Genomic DNA, 18,987 nt, shown 5'->3' with positions numbered 1-18,987 from the left:
TTGAGGGTTCTAATGGGTTGTCACAAGCAATGATTCCCTTTAACTGGCATCTGTCTGCTTCTTAATAAGAAACTACCCATGACATTCATCAAAATGGGCATCTTAACACTAAGGTCATTAATTAATCCTGTCACATTACACAATAGGAGAAAGTGAGGACTGCAGATGCTGGAGATCAGAGCTGCAAATGTGTTGCTGGAAGAGCGCAGCAGGTCAGGCAGCATCCAAGGAGCAGGAGAATCGATGTTTCGGGTATGAGCCCTTCTTCAGGAATGAGGAGAGTGTGCCAAGCAGGCTAAGATAAAAGGTAGGGAGGAGGGACTTGGGGGAGGGGCATTGGAAATGTGATAGGTGGAAGGAGGTTAAGGTGAGGGTGATAGGCCGGAGTGAGGTGGGGGCGGAGAGGTCAGGAAGAAGATTGCAGGTTAGGAAGGTGGTGCTGAGTTCGAGGGTTGGGACTAAGACAAGGTGGGGGGAGGGGAAATGAGGAAACTGGAGAAATCTGAGTTCATCCCTTGTGGTTGGAGGATTCCTAGGCAGAAGATGAGGCGCTCTTCCTCCAGCCGTCGTGTTGCTATGGTCTAGCGATGGAGGAGTCCAAGGACCTGCATGTCCTTGGTGGAATGGGAGGGGGAGTTGAAGTGTTGAGCCACGGGGTGGTTGGGTTGGTTGGTCCGGGTGTCCCAGAGGTGTTCTCTGAAACATTCCACAAGTAGGCGGCCTGTCTCCCCAATATAGAGGAGGCCACATCGGGTGCAGCGGATGCAGTAAATGATGTGTGTGGAGGTGCAGGTGAATTTGTGGCGGATATGGAAGGATCCCTTGGGGCCTTGGAGGGACGTAAGGGGGGAGGTGTGGGCACAAGTTTTTCATTTCTTGCGGTTGCAGGGGAAGGTGCCGGGAGTGGAGGTTGGGTTGGTGTGGGCTGTGGACCTGATGAGGGAGTCACGGAGGGAGTGGTCTTTTCGGAACACTGATAGGGGAGGGGAGGGAAATATATCCCTGGTGGTGGGGTCCGTTTGGAGGTGGCGGAAATGACGACGGATGATACGATGTATCTGGAGGTTGGTGGGGTGGTGGGTGAGGACCAGTGGGGTTCTGTCCTGGTGGCAATTGGAGAGGCGGGGCTCAAGAGCGGAGGAACGGGAAGTGGAGGAGATGCGGTGGAGGGCATCATCGATCACGTCTGGGGGGAAATTGCGGTCTTTTGGGATCCTTCTTCCACCTATCGCATTTCCAATGCCCCCCCCACCCCAAGTCCCTCCTCCCTACCTTTTATCTTAACCTGCTTGGCACACATTACACAATAGCAAGTTGAATAGAATCTGTGGCATGGTCAGTTCCAAAGTGTGTGATCTAAGAAACTATCTCAAAAGAATTCCACAAACTCCACATCCACGCCGCTATTGCCAATTTGATTTTTCCAGTATATAGAGTCATAGAGTTACACAGCACAGAAACAGACCCTTTGGTCTAACTTGTCCACACCTGACCAGATATCCCAAACTGATTCTATCCTGTTTGCTAGCGCTTGGCCTATATCACTCTAAACCCTTCCTATTCATATACCCATCCAGACACCTCTTAAATGCTGTAATTGTACCAGCCTCTACCACTTCCTCGCGCAGCTCATTCCATACACACACCATCCTCTGCATGAAAAAAATTGCCCCTTAGGTCCCTTTTAAATCTCTCCCCTCCCACCTTAAACCTGTGCCCTCTAGTTTTGGACCCCCCTACACAGGGAAAAAGGCCTTAACTATTTAGCCTGTCCATGATCCTCTGATTTTATAAGCCTTTATATGCAGATTAAAATAACCTATGGCTATTGCTGTCTCTCTGATCTCAACTCAACTAATTAGATCCCCTTCAATGTGGAAACAGGCCCTTCAACCAACATGTCCACACTGACCCATTCCCCTAACCTATATTTACCCCTGACTAATGCACCTAACACTATGGGCAATTTAGCATGGTCAATTCACCTGACTTGCACTCCTCAAGCACCAAATATTTCTTTGAGTACATTTTGTGGGTCAATGTGTAGGGGCCTGGGCACTGTGACTTCTTTACCCACTATTCTTCATCCCTACCCAAAGTAATTCCACATCCTGATCTCCTGAACCAAAGACAATTCTAACTATTGTATCCTCTACCCTTTCCTAGCTTCCCATTGTTCATGAATGTCTTCGACCTCTCAATATTCAGGATCCTCTCTTTGTCATTTTGCAGCTGTGACCCCACTCCCCCCCCATCACCAAACCAACATCTCCCAGACCATACACAACCTCACGACCTCAGGAGATCTCCCACCCACAGCTTCCAACCTCATAGTCCGGGAACTCCGCACTGCCCGGTTCTACCTCCTTCCCAAGATCCACAAGCCTGACCACCCCGGCCGACCCATTGTCTCAGCATGCTCCTGCCCCACTGAACTCATCTCTACGTACCTCGACACTGTCCTATCCCCCCTAGTCCAGGAACTCCCCACATACGTTCGAGACACCACCCACATCCTCCACCTCCTCCAAGGCTTCCGTTTCCCCGGCCTCCAATGCCTCATCTTCACCATGGATATCCAATCCCTCTACACCTCCATCCGCCATGACCAGGGCCTCCAAGCCCTCTGTTTCTTCCTCTCCAGACGTCCCCAACAGTACCCTTCCACGGATACTCTCATTCGTTTGGCTGAACTGGTCCTCACCCTTAACAATTTCTCCTTCGAATACTCCCACTTCCTCCAGACTAAAGGGGTAGCCATGGGCACCTGTATGGGCCCCAGCTATGCCTGTCTCTTTGTTGGATACATAGAACAGTCCATCTTTCTTGTTACACCGGCACCACTCCGCACCTCTTCCTCCGCTACATTGATGACTGCATCGGCGCCACCTCGTGCTCCCGCGAGGAGGTTGAACAGTTCATCAACTTCACCAACACATTCCACCCCGACCTTAAATTCACCTGGACCATCTCTAACACCTCCCTCCCCTTCCTGGACCTCTCCATCTCCATCAATGACAACCGACTTGACACTGACATTTTTTACAAACCCACCGACTCACACAGCTACCTGGATTACACCTATTCCCACCCTACCTTCTGCAAAAATGCTACCCCGTATTCCCAATTCCTCTGTCTCCGCCGTATCTGCTCCCAGGAGGACCAGTTCCACCACAGAACACACCAGATGGCCTCCTTCTTTAAAGACCGCAATTTCCCTTCCCACATGGTTGAAGATGCCCTCCAACGCATCTCGTCCACATCCCGCACCTCCACATTCAAACCCCATCCCTGGTCCTCACCTTCCACCCTACCAACCTTCGCATAAACCACATCATCCGCCGACATTTCCGTCACCTCCAAACGGGCCCCACCACCAGGGATATATTTCCCTCCCCACCCCTTTCCGCCTTCCACAAAGACCGTTCCCTCCGTGACTACCTGGTCAGATTCACGCCCCCCAACAACCCACCCTCCCATCCTGGCACCTTCCCCTGCCACCGCAGGAATTGCAAAACCTGCACCCACACCTCCTCCCTCACCTCTATCCAAGGCCCTAAAGGAGCCTTCCACATCCATCAGTGTTTCACCTGCACATCCGCCAATATCATTTATTGTATCCATTGCTCCCGATGCGGTCTCCTCTACATTGGGGAGACTGGACGCCTTCTCACAGAACGCTTTAGGGAACATCTCCGGGACACCCGCACCAATCAACCACACCGCCCTGTGGCCCAATATTTCAACTCCCCCTCCCACTCTGCCGAGGACATGCAGGTCCTGGGCCTCCTTCACTGCCACTCCCTCACCCCCCAACACCTGGAGGAAGGACGCCTCGGAATACTTCAACCCCAGGGCATCAATGTGGACTTCACCGGTTTCCTCATTTCCCCTCCTCCACCTTATCCCATTTCCAATCTTCCAGCTCAGCACCGTCGCCATGACCTGTCCTACCTGCCAATCTCCCTTTCCACCTATCCACTCCACCCAGCTCTCTGACCTATCACTTTCATCCGCACCTCTATCCATCTATTGTACTCAATGCTACTTTCTTCCCAGCCCCACACCCCTCCTATTTATCTCTCCACCCCAGAGGCTCCCTGCCTTCATTCCTGATGAAGGGCTTTTGCCCAAAACATTGATTTTCCTGCTCCTTGGATGCTGTCTGACCTGCTGTGCTTTTCCAGCACCACTCTAATCTAGACTCTGATCTCCAGCATCTGCAGTCCTCACTTTAGCCCCTCTGTAATGGCTAACAGGTCATAGTTATTTACTTTAATGTGCATTTATTGAGTTGTTTACTTTGTTATAATGCTAGTGCATTCATTTTCTTTTGTTATCTTTCTAACATCCAGCCTCGATTATCACTGCATTCCTGAGATTTTTTTTCTTTCTCCTTCCTATCATTCCTTGACCCTTGCTTCACATGTTACAATTTACCTCTTTTACTCTGATGTACCATAGCTTTCCAAATGTGATTCTTAGTTCCTACTATATAGTGTAAAACCCTCTGTACTTCCCTCATTATGCAATTTTCTTTTTTATTCATTCACAGGATGAGGGCATCACCAGCATTTGATACCCATCCCTAATTGCCCAGTGGGCAGTTAGGAATCAACTATATTGCTCTGGGTCAGGGGTCACATGTAGGCCAGAGCAGGCAAGGATGGCAGATTCCTTCCCTGAAGGACATTACTGAACCAAATGGGCTTTTCTGACAATCGACAATAGACAATTGACAATGGTCATCATTTGACTCTGAATTGTTTTCATTGAGTTCAAATTCCACTATCTGCCATTATCTGGGTTTCTGGATTAACAGTCAAGCAATAATACCACTAGGTCATTGCCTCCCCCAAAAACAATAATCCCTGCACGATCCAGATGTAGTCTATCTCAACATTACAGTCCCTACTTTCCCCATTACTGGTGCCAGTACCCCATCAACTAGACCTATTTCTCCCACACCAATCTTTGAACTGTGCATTCATCTGTTTAATTTGATGTAATGTCTGTCAACTCACAAACAGCTCAGATAATTATCCAGCAATTATAACCTTTGAGGTTCTGCTCTTCAATTTAGTCCATGGCGCCTCATACTGTCCGTGCAGAACCTTTTTATCCTAGTTCCATTGAGCTTGTTGGTGCCTACACAACCTTTAGGTCCTGTCTCTCTTGCTGTTAGGTTCTTTTCTGCCCTGAGTGGATGTCCTAAACCCTGGCACCAGGCAGTCAAGACAACCCTTTGGACTCTTTGCTGCAGAGAACAGAGTGGGACAACACAGTGACAGAGTGGCTAGCTGCCTCAAAGCTTCAGGGACCCGAGTGCAGTTCCAATATTGGGTGACTGTCTGTGTGGAGTTTGCACATTCTCCCCGTGTCTGCGTGGGATTCCACCGGGAGCTCTGGTTTCCTCCTCCATTGTCCAAAGATGTGCCGATTAGAAGGGTTGCCTGTGCTAAATTGCCCCAGAGAGTTCAGGGATGTGTAGGCCGGGTGGACTAGTCATGGGAAATGAGGTTACAGGAATTGAGTGGGATGCTGTTCGGAGGTTTGGCGCAGACTCGAAGAGCTGAATGGCCTCTTTCTACACAGTCGTGATTCTATAAATAATGTCACTCCCCCCCGCTTTATATTATCACCTACTGCAATATGTTCCTCGTTGCTCCCCCAGTTTGAATGATCTCCTGTCCCTCATCCAAACAGACTGAGAGAACTTCAAATCTAGTTTCTTTATGATGACGAGGCCTCATTAAGGCCCAATCCAAGCAGGCCCCCGTCTCTTATTTTCCTTTCATTTTTTCAATCCGGCAGCTCTTTTCTATTCTTTAGCCTTGGTTAAAGTAGTCAGTTTAAGGCAGGACTCCACTCAGATCGACTGTCTCTCTCTCTCTCTCTCTCTCTCTGAGGGTTGCGCTGTAAGGCGGTGGAGGAGGTGGAGGTCATTGAGTATTTTTAAGGCAGCTTTAGATAGATTCTTGTTCAGGGGGAGGTCAAAAGGTATTGGGGGCAAGTTGGGAAATGGGTGAGCACAAACAAATCAGCCGCGATGTCACTGAATGGCAGGGTGGACTTGAAGGGCTGAATGGCCTACGCCTGATCCAAATTTGTGTCTTTGTATGACTGTAGCCTTGCATGACACTGTTCTCAGTGTATCCCAGCTCCAGCTAAATTCCTGACTTTAGGTTTATTTGCGGAGAATAAGCCCAACATTGATTCGGGGCAAGTTGTTGAGCGGGGTCTCAGTAGGGTTTCTCCCTCAGTATTTTCCCTTCAAAGCATCTGTACATTTTCCTCCATATACTCCCTGTGGTAGCTTGTTCCACAAACTATATCACTGCCTTTGGCGTTAAGTATTCTGGTCTTTCCAAATAGAGAAATAAGGCAAGATTTCTCAAGACAACAGCCGTGATCCGGAGATCTGCTGACCCAGATTCTGCAGAGTGGGAACAAACCCTACATTCACAGTACAGGCAGCACAAACAGTCTAATATTACAAATGAGCTGGATGCAGATGGAAGGGCTACAGTGACATGAAATCTTCCTCCCCCAGGGACAGGCTGAGGAAAACACGAGGGATAAAGCAAATTGTCTCTCATTTCTTGTCTCTTAGAAATGCTGACCACAGCTCCCTGTGAAAATCTGTGGTCTGCCTGGACGGATAGATTCGGTTTGAGGGAATTACCCTTCCTAAGGGTAACAGAACTGTCCTTGACGTAGGATTTTCCAGGATTGTCATACAGCACGGAAACAGACCCTTCCTTGCTTTTCAGTGGCTTAGTGATTAAGGCAAACAAAAATTCATAGAGGCATTAAAATAAAGTCAGGGGGATCTTTCTCCCATTTGAACACTATTATTAGTTACAGAAGGTGGGCAGCAAAAGCATTTCGTTGGGAAAGGTTACACAGTTGGATTTTAAGCTCACATTCTAGTTATGTCCTCTGGGCTTGCTAGTACAGTACTGAGCTACTGTACCCGAGAGGCTTAATGCTACTGAAAGGTTCACTAGGACCATTTCTGTATCAACCAGGTTCCTGTGGGTTTGGACTCACCTGTAGTCCAGACCAAATAAAGACGGCAGATTTCCTTCCCCGAAGGACAAGTGAACCAGACGAGTGTTTTGTTTTGACAATTCTGTACTTTTGTGATCATTATTAAGTCATTGAGGCAGCATTTTATTCCAGATTTAATACGTGAACTGAACTAAATTACATTGAATTGAAAATCATGTCTCCACCATGTTAACTTAAGATTTTGCTTTAGTGGTTCAGTAAAGTTACCACGATGCTACCGTCCAATATCTGAAACATCCAGGGATATGACCAACCAGAGTTTGCAACCACAATCATGGGCATGGTTTCTCAAATGCGATGATTTTTTGGTAATTGCACCAAATGGTCACTTTTCAAACATGGGGCTGGGTGGTCCTCACAGACCAGTTGGGATATCACTGGGAAATGAGGCAAAATGCTGACAGAAGCTGCATTCTATATCCCCACCCCCTTCCTTACCAGCCTCTGCAGGTCCACCCAGGCAACATTAACGCCAGCTGGTTGGTGGATCCTACAGTCCGTGTTGATTTCCCACCTTTTCCCGGACCTCGGAGCCAGATACGTGGTGGCATTGAAAATCATTGGGCAGCTCCTGAAATGCTCCAAGGAGATTTTGTTGTGAGAGGAGGGAGGTACAAAATAGTGAGCTACAGATGAGGGCATCACTGGCTGGGTCAGCATTCATTGGCTAACCCTAAGAGTCAAACCATATTGATTTGGACCTAGAGCCATGTGTCGGCCAGACTGGACAGCAGATTGCCTTCCTTGAAGGACATGAGAGAGTTCCAGGTGGGTTTTTCATGACAACAGTTTCATGGTCATCGTTGAACTCTTCATTCCCGATTTGTTCCTGAATTCAAAGTCCATCATCTGTCATGGCAGGGATTTGAAGCCAGGTCCTCAGAATGTTTGCCGGACCCGAAATGTTAACTCTGCTTTATCTCCATAGATGCTGCCAAACCTGCTGAGTTTCTCTAGTAAGTTCTGATTTGGGGCCACAGAACATTACCTGGGTCTCTGGATTGATAGTCTAGCGATAATACCACTCGGCCATCACCTCCCCTTTTTTCCATGCCTTTACATGGTCATCTATTCCAGTGCACAGTGGATTAGCCCCCTACATTCTATCCTCCAGAATCTGGAGGTAATTTAAAAACACAGCTGCCCATATTCTTACACGCTCCAAGCCCTGGTCACCCGCCACCACTGTGCTCACTGACTGACATCTGTTCCAACACGAAGCAATACTTTAATTTTAATAAGTCCTCAATTGAAAATAATGCTGGTTGTCAATGTCCTCTGCATATCTGTAACATCCTCCAGCCCCATAACCACCCAAGGTCTGTATACTCCTCCATAGAGTCATAGAGTCACAATGATGTAGAGCATGAAAACAGACCCTTCGGTCCAACTCATTCATGCTGAGCAGATATCCTAAATTAATCTAGTCTCATTTGCCAGCATTTGGCCCATATCCCTCTAAATCCTTCCTATCCAAATGCCTTTTAAAACTCTTGGGAATCCTTAATCTCTTGATCATTGGCACCAATGTCTTCATCTGCCTCACAATAAAATTCTGAATTCTGTGTGTAATGCTTGCTGTCTCTCTACCCCAACCTCATCCTTTGAGATCATCATAGAATCATCAAAGCATAAGGGTAATACAGTGATTCAGTGGTTAGCACTGCTGCCTCACAGCGCCAGGGACCTGAGTTTGATTCCAGCCTTGGGCAACTGTCTGTGTGGAGTTTGCACATTCTCCCCGTGTCTATGTGAGTTTCCTCCGGCTGCTCCGGTTTCCTCCCACAATCCAAAGACCTGCAGGTCAGGTGAATTGGCCATGCTAAATTGCCCATAGTGTTAGGTGCATTAGTCAGAGGGAAATGGGTCTGGATGGGTTACTCTTTGGAGGGTCGGTATGGACCTGTTGGGCCGAAGGGCCTGTTTCCACACTGTAGGTAATCTAATCTAATCAGTTGCTTCTCTTCAGCCAAGCCTTTGGTCTAATAGTGGCTTAGTGTCAAACTTTTGCTTGATAACTGCTCCTGGGAGGCATTAAGAAATAAAACAAAGGTGCTACATAAACATAAATTGATATTTTGGACATAAATGATAGCATGTTAATAGCGAGCAATCAGGAACGGTTAGCCTTTATTGAAAGGCTGTTGGAGTTTAAGAATAAGCTGGCCTTGTTACAATTCTTTGGTAAACCCAAACTTAGAGTACAATGTGAAGTTTTTGACTGGATCATTTGATCTTTTTGCGATATGATGTAGAGGTTTAAAGACAGAAACGGGCCATTCAGCCCAACTGATGCATGATGGCGTGTATTCCTCATATATGCCTCTTTCCAACCTTACTTCACAAGTAACCCACACCTTACTTCCTCATCGTATCCAGCCTTTTTGCCCCAGTCATTCCATGTGCAAGTGAATACTACATTCTAAGCACCCTCACTTGCCCGTTCTGCGATGGGCTGTTTAATCCACCGGCCTCCTATCTTCTGTCTCACGCTCCATGTAGAGCAGCCTTCCTGAGCAGGATGTCCCAGTAACATTCTCCGGATCAAGAGACTGGGAACCCAAGAAGTCACTAACAGGCTCCTTGTGGCAAATCCCATCAGACGAATGGGAGGCTTTGAATGATCACAATGAATGGGTGTCATTGCTAAACAGCTTCAGGACAGGCCAGAGCCCCTGCTGACCTCCACAACCCCTTACACACTTCAGGAGGGACACTAACAATGCTGCACATTTCTGAGGAGTGTCCCCTCCATAGACGGAGTGGTAGAACAGTCACCTTAAGCTCTTCGAATGAGGAGGTGATTGCTTGTTTCTGGGGATGTAGAATGATATGAATTCAGCACTGGAATAGGCCATTCAGCCCCTCAAGCCTGCTCCTCCATCGAAGAAGATCATGGCTAATCTGATTGTCACCTCAAACCCACATTCCCTTCTACCCAGAGGAGCCAAAGCTTTAGAAGGGATTTAAGGAGAGTAATGTTTCATCCAGAATGTGAGGCGGCACGATGGCTCGGTGGTTAGCACTGCTGCCTGACAGCGCCAGGGATCCAGGTTCGATTCCAGCCTCGGGCGACTGTCTGTGTGGAGTTTGCACATTCTCCCCGTGTCTGCGTGGGTTTCCTCTGGGTGCTCCAGTTTCCTCCCACAGTCCAAAGATGTGCAGGTTAGATGAATTGGCCAGGCTAAATTGCCCGTAGTGTCCAGGGATGTGTAGGTTAGGTACATTAGTCAGGGGTAAATGTAGAGTAATAGGAGAATGGGTCTGGGTGGGTTACTCTTCACAGAGTCAGTGCGGGCTTGTTAGGCCAAATGGCCTGTTTCCACACTGTAAGGATTCTATGAAGGTCGAAAAAAGTGGTAGAGGCAGGGACACCAAAGACATTTGTGACGTTTTCGATGAACATACCATAGAATACAAGGCTATGGGCCAAGAAGATGGGATTAGAATAAAGGATGTTTGATCTACAGCAGACAGAATGGACCAAAGGATCTTCCTCCGTGCTGTAAAAACTCTACGAGTTCTTTAGGGATGTATCACTGATTATTCATGATAAGAGTTGGCTAAGACATCTCTCCTGCTTTTCTTCAGGATAGGACTATGGAATCTTTTCCATCCACCTGAGGGAGCAGTCAGGTCCTCAGTTCCAGGTCTCATCTGACAGACAGTTCCTGTGAGAGAGCAGCCCTCCATCTGCCACACTGCAGTGTTTGCCAGGAGGTATGTCACTGGAGCAGGACCTGAGTCTACAACTTACTTAAAAGAGATGAGATTGCCGTTCACTTATCCAAGATTACCTGATCTGCTGAGTGGTTACAGCATTATCCCTTCTTGATGTAAGTACTGATACCAATTGATCAATGGAGAGAGACGCTCTATGATGTGAAACAGTTTCTGTCCCAAAGAGAAATGGAAGTTATTAGCATTTAACAATTAAACCGCCGTCAGAGTTCACGTGTGCTCTCAACTCAAGATCCAATCTCCCAATCATTACTGCATGACATCTGCGTAGTTACTTAAATTGGAGGATGTTTGAAAAAGAGGTGGGTGTTTCCTCACTTATGGTCAGGATAAATAACTTGTTACCGTAACATTGATTGTAGATGAGTTGCTAATGGCTGAGCATTCAAGAAGTGTTCATCAAAACAACAGGAAATGTGGCTCAGTCCACAACAATCTCTAAAGACTTAACATTTGTAACTTGTTGTCTGTTATGCCATTAGACAATGCCAGTGCAATTAAATATCAGCTATTTTAGTCTCAACGGATACCCAATATGTTTATAAACAGCTTCCGCACTGTTCCAATTCTGGGTACACTGCGTCTCAGGTCGTGTTCACTCAACAGCCCAATTAGCTTGTACATTTTCATGTTAAAGGGGAACTGTCTCAGAGCTGACCGGATGGAATATCATGGACCACACCATGAGTGCTGTGAATGCTGATGCATTAGCAACTTGATAGCACACATGAACTCTGACGGCGGTTTAATTGTTAAATGCTAATAACTTCCATTTCTCTTTGGGACAGAATGTGCAACTTGTACCTCTATCGGATTTTTAACACAACAAAATGTCTTCTAGATGATTTACATCCTCCTCCAACTTAAACTCATCCAAAGCCAATATCTATGTCCTTACTTGCACCAAGTTCCACAATGACATCATCGTTGTTACAACACCTCATTATCATCCATGTCTGTACATCCCTATACTGTTTTGGACTAGACCAGACCTCCTCAAAGTATTTTAAGAAGGTAGCCCCACACTCTAGGCTTTTCTTATTTTAAAGGTAGGTGTGAAGTGCGTGTTCCAGATGTGATGTGACTTGTCAAACCACTTGTCATTAAGCAAACCACATGGTTAAAATGCAAGTAAAAGAAAGAGGAATTTAGAATAACGTAGCTATTGGAAAACTTAACCGAACAATATATACAGTATCTATCACTAATTAACTGTTCCAATATAGTAACATCTCATAAACACACCCCTTGGCAACAAGACAAATTCAGATACAGATATTTACATGTAGTTCTCCAATCCAGGAGGAAGCAATATCAAGATAGATTTCAGAGAAAGTAGCAGCAAGGAATCATTCACTGAAGCTTCCAGCTCTAAGAGTGATAGAGTCATAGAGATTTACAGCACAGAAACAGACCCTTCGGTCCAACCCATCCATGCCAACCAGATATCCCAACCCAATCTAGGCCCACCTGCCAGCACTCGGCCCATATCCCTCCAAACCCTTCCTATTCATATACCCATCCAAGTGCCTCTTAGATGTTGTAATTGTACCAGCCTCCACCACTTCCTCTGGCAGCTCATTCCATACACGCACCACCCTCTGCGTAAAAAAGTTGCCCCTTAGGTCTCTTTTATATCTTTCCCCTCTCACCCTAAATCTATGTCCTCTAGTTCTGGACTCCCCCACCCAGGGAAAAGCCTTTATTTATTTATCCTATCCATGCCCCTCATAATTTTATAAACCTCTATAAGGTCACCCCTCAGGCTCCGACGCTCCAGGGAAAACAGCCCCAGCCTGTTCAGCCTCTCCTTATAGCTCAAATCCTCCAACCCTGGCAACATCCTTATAAATCTTTTCTGAACCCTTTCAAGTTTCACAACACCTTTCCGATAGGAAGGAGATCAGAATTGCACGCAATATTCCAACAGTGGTCTAACCAATGTCCTGTACAGCCGCAACAGGACCTCCCAACTCCTGTACTCAATACTCTGACCAATAAAGGAAAGCACACCAAATGTCTTCTTCACTATCCTATCTACCTGCAATTCCACTTTCAAGGAGCTATGAACCTGCACTCCAAGGTCTCTTTGTTCAGCAACACTCCGTAGGACCTTACCATTAAGTATATAAGTCCTGCTAAGATTTGCTTTCCCAAATTACAGCACCTCGCATTTCTCTCATTTAAACACCATCTGCCACGTCTCAGCCCATTGGCCCATCTGGTCCAGATCCTGTTGTAATCTAAGGTAACCTTCTTCGCTGTCCACTACACCTCCAATTTTGATGTCATCTGCAAACTTACTAACTATACCTCTTATGCTCACATCCAAATCATTTATGTAAATGACAAAATGTAGAGAACCCAGCACTGATCCTTGTGACACTGCACTGGTCACAGGACTCCGTCTGAAAATCAACCTTCCAGCACCACTCTGTCATCTCCCTACAAGCCAGTTCTGTATCCACATGGCTAGTTCTCCCTGTATTCCATGCTAATCAGTTTCCCATGGGGAACTTTGTCGAACACCTTACTGATGTCCATATAGATCACACTATCGCTCTGCCCTCATCAATCATCTTTGTTACTTCTTCAAAAAACTCAATCAAGTTTGTGAGACATGATTTCCCACGCCATGTTGACTATCCCGAATCAGTCCTTGCCTTTCCAAATACATATATATCCTGTCCTTCAGGATTCCCTCCAACAACTTGCCCACCATCGACGTCGGGCTCACTGGTCTATAGTTCCCTGGCTTGTCCTTACGACGTTCCTTAAACAGTGGCTCCACGTCAGCTAACCTCCAGTCTTCCGGCACCTCACCTGTGACTATTGATGATACAAATATCTCAGCAAGAGGGCCAGCAATCACTTCCCTAGTTTCCCACAGAGTTCTGGGATATACCTGATCAGGTCCTGGGGATTTATCCACTTTTATGCGTTTCAAGACATTCAGCACTTCCTCTTCTGTAATATGGACATTTTTCAAGATGTCGCCATTTATTTCCCGACATTCTATATCTTCCATGTCCTTTTCCACAGTAAATACTGATGCAAAATACTTGTTTAGTATCTCCCCCATTTTCTGCGGCTCCACACAAAGGCTGCCTTGCTGCTCTTTGAGGGATCCTATTCTCTCTTAATGTCTTTTGTCCTTAATGTATTTGTAAAAACCCTTTGGATTCTCCTTAATTCTATTTGCCAAATTCTGGAATCCAAAATAGCTTCTGGCTGCTAAAGCTAAGAAAACTACAAATCCTGGTCTGTGTGAGCTGACCGTTCCCATTCAAGCTGCTTCCAACCTTTTAAAAAACACCTCAGGGCGTCCTAAGTTGATTACCTCGGCCTTCTCCAGTAGCCTGCTTGGTACCTCTGCCTTTACAACCACGCTTCAAAAAAAACCTAGGACACGATAACCTTTTTTAAAGTGTCCTTTCCCAGACATGTCCTGCCTCTGCAGCCTTGTCCAATTCTAGACATCTCTGCATTTTTCCAAACTGATCACCTGAATACAACCGATTTTAATCAGCTTGACTCAAAGGTGTGAAATTATTTCTCGAAATCTTTGCCTCTCTCTTCCTCTCTCACTCTCTCTCCCCCTCACATGACTTTCAAAGCCTATCCCTTTTACTCCTTGGTTCTTTTATCTTCTTATTTGGTCAGTGTCAGTATAGCTCCCTTGTTTGATAGGACCTCTGGAAAATGCGTTGGGGGCAGTTTACTAAATTAACAGCTCTATATAAACGCAGGATCTTGTTGTGGAGGTCAATGCAGGGGTTTACAATAGGGATCAAGAAGGTTCCTGAAGGCAAAGTTGAAGGGGTAGGTATGGCAAGCAAATTTAAGGAGAAGGAGCAAGATGGAAGGAGAGAATTCCAGAGTGCTGTGGTGCAATGGCTGCAAGGTGAATTGAAAGGAATGGGTTGCATCTAGAAGGCCAAGTCAGAGGAGCAAAAGCCATGAACTGTCTTATGTAGTTGGAAGTCACAAAGGTTGTGAGGGCTGAGGGAATCTGTAAACGAGGATGAGAGTTTTGAAATCAATGATTTGGAGGGTAAGGACCCAAAGGGTGTTGGAAAAGTCAGGAGGATGTACAAGAGCATGTTATTATGGGAGAATAGAGTTACAAAGAGAGGAAGCCAAAAGCAGGGGCCATTTTGTGAGATCATGGGTGGTGTGCAATCATATTAAAAGACCTGACCTTTCTCTGTATTTCTTATAAATTTTTAGTTAACAAAATTCTATCAATCTCAATTTAAAATTAATTGTCTAAGCTTTAATAAACATCAGTGGAGGTGAATTCCAAACTTCTATGATGTAGAATGTTTTCATTAATTCACTCCTAAAGTGTCCAGCTCTAGCTATGGCTATCCATCCTGAATCCCTAAATTGTATCAATACTTCAATTATTCATTCGGTAATACAGAACTTAAACTTTGCTGAAAAAGGAAACATGTTTTGTCAAAGCTTTTCCTCTCGCACTCATCAGGACACTTTGCAAGAACACCAATAAAGGGGCAGGCCAACGGTTCTGCTGAATGGCAGGAGAGTGCTGATTGGTTGGCAAGTTAATTCTGATTGGTGGAGGCGATGGCATGGAGAATTCAGCGGTTAATGATGATTGACTGTTAACTGCCCAGGCACTGTTTAGTTTTCGCAATAGGCCATTTGATTCTGATTGATCTGGGTATTGACTTGAAAATTACACACCACCAGGTTATAGTCCAACAGATTGATTTGGAAGTACAAGTTTAGCAGGTAGCTAGTGGAGCAGGATCATAGGACACAGAGTTTATAGTAAAAGTTCATAGTGTCATTCACTGATACAATATATTGAACAAACCTATATTGCTGCTAAGTCTTTCATCTTTTGGAATGTGTTGCAGGTTTTGATTCATTAATATGTAAATCCCAGAACTTCTTTCAAGTCACATTCCAAAGGCAACTTAAGGTTGGTTCTCTAATAGAAGATTGGAATATGTACAGACTCTAACCTCATACGTTAGGTGCATTGTCTGAGCTGAGATTTGCGATAAATTTATTTCTTCACACACATTGGCTTATTCAGCAATTACATAGAACATAGAACTTTATAGCGCAGTACAGGCCCTTCGGCCCTCAATGTTGCACTGACCTGTCATACCAATCTGAAGCCCAGCTAACCTACACTATTCCATGTACATCCATATGCTTGTCCAATGACGACTTAAATGTACTTAAAGTTGTCATCCAATCACAGCTTCTCGGATGCTGCCTGAATTGCTGTGCTCTTCCAGAACCACTGATCCACAGTCTTGCCAGACCACAGGGCTACTGTCCCATTAGAGTGAGAGCAGTGAAGGAGGCCCAGCACCTCCATATCCTCGGCAGAGTGGGAGGGGGAGTTGAAATGTTGAGCCACGGGGCGGTTTGGTTGATTGGTGCGGGTGTCTCGGAGATGTTCCCTAAAGCGCTCTGCTAGGAGGCGCCCAGTCTCCCCAATGTAGAGGAGACCACATCGGGAGCAACGGATACAATAGATGATATTAGTGGATGTGCAGGTAAAACTTTGATGGATGTGGAAGGCTCCTTTAGGGCCTTGGATGGAGGTGAGGGAGGAGGTGTGGGCACAGGTTTTACAGTTCCTGCGGTGGCAGGGGAAAGTGCCAGGACGGGAGGGTGGTAGTTGGGGGGTGTGGACCTGATCAGGTAGTCACGGAGGGAACGGTCTTTGTGGAAGGCGGAGAGGGGTGGGGAGGGAAATATATCCCTGGTGGTGGGGTCTGTTTGGAGGTGGCGGAAATGTCGGCGGATGATTTGGTTTATGCGAAGGTTGGTAGGGTGGAAGGTGAGCACCAGGGGCGTTCTGCCCTTGTTGCGGTTGGAGGGGTTGGGTCTGAGGGCGGAGGTGCGGGATGTGGACAAGATGCGTTGGAGGGCATCTTTAACCACGTGGGAAGGGAAATTGCGGTCTCTAAAGAAGGAGGCCATCTGGTGTGTTCTATGGTGGAACTGCTCCTCCTGGGTGCAGATACGGCAGAGGTGGAGGAATTGGGAATATGGGATGGCATTTTTGCAGAAGGTAGGGTGGGAAGGGGTGTAATCCAGGTAGCTGTGGGAGTCGGTGGGTTTGTAAAAAATATCAGTGTCAAGTCGGTCGTCATTTATGGAGATGGAGAGGTCCAGGAAGGGGAGGGAGGTGTCAGAGATGGTCCAGGTAAATTTAAGGTCAGGGTGGAATGTGTTGGTGAAGTTGATGAATTGCTCAACCTCCTCGCGGGAGCACGAGGTGGCGCCAATGCAGTCGTCAATGTAGCGGAGGAAGAGGTGGGGAGTGGTGCCGGTGTAATTATGGAAGATCAACTGCTCTACGTAGCCAACAAAGAGACAGGCATAGCTGGGGCCCATACGTGTGCCCATGGCTACCCCTTTGGTCTGGAGGAAGTGGGAGGATTCAAAGGAGAAATTGTTAAGGGTGAGGACCAGTTCAGCCAAACGAATGAGAGTGTCGGTGGAGGGGTACTGATGGGGACGTCTGGAGAGGAAGAAACGGAGGGCTTGGAGGCCCTGGTCATGGCGGATGGAGGTGTAGAGGGATTTGGTATTCATGATGAAGATGAGGCGTTGGGGGCCGGGGAAACGGAAGTCTTGGAGGAGGTGGAGGGCGTGGGTGGTGTCTCGAACGTATGTGGGGAGTTCCTGGACTAGGGGGGATAGGACAGTGTCGAGGTAGGTAGAGATGAGTTCAGTGGGGCAGGAGCATGCTGAGACAATGGGTCGGCCAGGGTGGTCAGGCTTGTGGATCTTGGGAAGGAGGTAGAACCGGGCAGTGCGGGGTTCCCGGACTATGAGGTTGGAAGCTGTGGGTGGGAGATCTCCTGAGGTGATGAGGTTCTGTATGGTCTGGGAGATGATGGTTTGGTGATGGGGGGTGGGGTCATGGTCAAGGGGGCGGTAGGAAGAGGTGTCCTCGAGTTGGCGTTTGGCTTCAGCGATGTAGAGGTCAGTGCGCCAGACTACCACTGCGCCCCCTTTGTCCGCTGGCTTGATGGTGAGGTCAGGATTGGAGCAGAGGGATTGGAGGGCTGCGCGTTGTGAGGGTGAGAGGTTGGAGTGGGGGAGGGGGGTCAACAGGTTGAGGCGGTTAATGTCCCGGCGGCAGTTGCAAATGAAGAGGTCGAGGGCAGGTAATAGGCCAGCGCGGGGTGTCCAGGTGGATGCAGTGTGTTGGAGGTGGGCAAAGGGGTCCTTGGAAGATGGGCGGGAATCCTGATTGTGAAAGTAAGCTCGGAGGCGGAGGCGACGGAAGAATTGTTCGATGTCAAGGCGTGTATTAAATTCATTGATGCGTGGACGGAGGGGGACGAAGGTGAGTCCTTTGCTGAGGACTGATCGTTCTTCCTCAGTGAGGGGGAGGTCTGGAGGGATGGTGAAAACTCGGCAGGGCTGGGAGCTGGGATCTGGTGTGGGTGTAGAGCTGGGAGTGGGGTCGAAGCCAGTACCTGGAGTGGGTGTGATGGTGGGGGGAATGGGGGTAGAGTCATGAGCAGGAGTAGTGTTCCCCTCGGGGTTCTGGGGGGTGGGGATAGTGACAGTGGGGTCTGTGGGGGGCGTGTCAGCAGAATGCAGGTGAGTGGCGCTGGTGGGGGCAGAAGTGGTGGCAGACACGGCAGTAGGGGTGGCGGAAGTCACTGAGCGTGTGGCATCGACGATAATGTGAGGGCCGGAAGTAGCTGTGGGAGTGGCCATGATGGGGGCAGAAGTGACATCATCAATCAGCGTGGGGGTGGTAGCTGCATCAGCCGCATGGCTAATGGTGTTTCCAAGGCCAGGGGAATCTTCTGGAATGTTCGAGGAGCGCTGGTTATGGAGGTGGCTACTTTGCATAATACTTTCTATAAAGAGAGCAACAGCATCTCTTTATATGATCTTTCACAATCTCAGAACCTCCCAAAGCTCTAGGGAACTATAATTACTCTTGAAGCACAGTCCCCATTGTAATGTGGGAAATTCAGCAGTAAACCTCTGCATAGTAAACTGTAATGCATTAGTCATAGAGTCATAGTCGTAGAGACATACAGCATGGAAACAGACCCTTCAGTCCAACTCGTCCATGCCAACCATTAGTGGGGCAGCTAATCCATTTTGGTCATCAGGTTGAGGATAAATATTCACTTGGACAACAGGATAATT

General features: G+C 47.3%; 1 long non-coding RNA gene across 1 annotated transcript in view; it reads left to right on the top strand.

Moving 5' to 3' along the window:
- Window positions 1–18,987, top strand: part of LOC148147613 (uncharacterized) — a 128,560-nt gene that overhangs the window by 87,978 nt on the left and 21,595 nt on the right. Inside the window, exon 2 of the long non-coding RNA XR_015759464.1 lies at window positions 10,666–10,910. This is a non-coding gene — a long non-coding RNA (uncharacterized LOC148147613). The remainder of the gene's footprint in view (window positions 1–10,665; window positions 10,911–18,987) is intronic.

Source organism: Chiloscyllium plagiosum, unplaced genomic scaffold (genome assembly GCF_037043375.1).
Source record: "Chiloscyllium plagiosum isolate Xiang-an unplaced genomic scaffold, Cpla_swu_hap1 HiC_scaffold_15, whole genome shotgun sequence".
Taxonomy (NCBI): Eukaryota; Metazoa; Chordata; class Chondrichthyes; order Orectolobiformes; family Hemiscylliidae; genus Chiloscyllium; species Chiloscyllium plagiosum.
The sequence above is the reverse complement of the archived record's forward strand: the minus strand, read 5'-3'. Positions and strand labels throughout refer to the sequence as shown.